The 1,419-nt window shown below is 31.0% G+C and overlaps 1 protein-coding gene across 6 annotated transcripts in view; it reads right to left on the bottom strand.

Moving 5' to 3' along the window:
* The window catches only part of LOC110026932 (transcription factor PCF6-like), a 2,774-nt gene extending 2,137 nt beyond the window's left edge, over positions 1-637 (bottom strand). For 3 of the 6 annotated variants that reach the window (XM_020728153.1, XM_020728154.1, XM_020728152.1), the window contains exon 1: positions 243-637. The gene's annotated coding sequence lies outside the window, so the exon portion shown is untranslated. Of the gene's footprint in view, positions 1-190; positions 223-242 lie in introns of all 6 variants that reach the window. The other 3 variants (XM_020728157.1, XM_020728156.1, XM_020728155.1) reach the window with 2 other exon arrangements.
* Positions 638-1,419: the final 782 nt, after the last annotated feature.

Genomic DNA, 1,419 nt, shown 5'->3' with positions numbered 1-1,419 from the left:
TATATATATATATATATATATAGATTCAGTAAAACTATGATACTTATAATTGGCTAGACATAGTTTTCTTTGAGCATCAAACCAAAAGATAAGCAAGAATTTTTACTAAGAAGATCCCTCTCCTTAATCTAATTTTGCACTTGCTCCCATGAAGAAAGAAATTAAAAAACCAGGATCAAGAAAACTCTACCATACTCTAGTCGGAAAATAAGCCAGCAGAACCTGCAATTAAATTATATTACCTCTTTTATGCTGATGATTAAGCCATCGGTTGTTCAAATCGAAAGTGATATACGAAGGAGAAACTAATTACATGTGTTCATACGAATGATAAGAGTAGGCAAAAATGAAGAAATCTTGCCGCAAAATTCAGCCACGTCTCTGGTTCTTCCAAGCTTCTTCAAGATTTGATGCTTCCAGCTGAAATTCAATCTTATAAAAATGCAATATATCTTCTTTTTGAAAGGAAAAGATTCTTCATTCTCAGAAACCCTAAAAAGGAAAAGGTTTGTGTTGCATAATATGCACATGTGGTGGATATCTATTCCTAACAGTTGTGTAGCCCACTCCACATTTTCTTTGCCTTTTCATCATAATAAGCTCGCACTATCACTAACCTTAGCTATTACAGTGGAAATGTTACATAATTTCATCCTAAACACTATAGCTACAGACTCTGCTCCAACTTTTATGGTAATTTCACCATGAGTTAAAACTGTAAAAGAGTGTACTATTTTACCATGACAAAAGAAAATCAATTAATTACATATAGTAGCAGGTTCCTCGGAGAGGATTTGAGTGGCTGAAAAAGTTCACAGGGAAGACATTTGCCTAACTCTTTAGCAAATCAAATGCCTCATCATCAACACCAAACTTCAAAATTATCTAATTAAATAATCAACAGATAATTGGCAGTATCTCAGCACCATAAAATCAAGACAAACGTTTTCATTTATTTTACACTGATGATGCTGACTCTCAAAAATTGGATGACATATATTACAAAATAATACATTAGAATCTAATGATCAAATTTTAGAGTATGTACGTACATCTTAGCATTATCAATATGACTATTTTATCTCGTTGGGGTGAAATAAGAATAAAATCACATAAATTAAAAAAATAGAATGAACTCTAAAACCCTTTTATAGTCTAAAATGGAAAACTATCTTTATATGTGCATATTATTAGAGAAGTCATCATAAATGATATAGATTACTGACTATTTTTAGTTAGACTAAAATATTTAAATTCAACATTGGTGATATTGATAATTTCTTAGTTTAACTAGCACAACTGTTAAATAAAAAATTCTTTTAGAGACTAGCTACGATCTTTGCCAGTGTTATTGACCTTGCTGATCAGAGAACCAGATCAATAAGCTTGTCTTTATGAATTGTGTCAACAAAATTCATG

The sequence above is a fragment of the Phalaenopsis equestris genome, unplaced genomic scaffold (assembly GCF_001263595.1).
Source record: "Phalaenopsis equestris unplaced genomic scaffold, ASM126359v1 Scaffold000404, whole genome shotgun sequence".
Lineage (NCBI taxonomy): Eukaryota > Viridiplantae > Streptophyta > Magnoliopsida > Asparagales > Orchidaceae > Phalaenopsis > Phalaenopsis equestris.
This window is presented reverse-complemented; position numbering and strand designations above follow the sequence as displayed.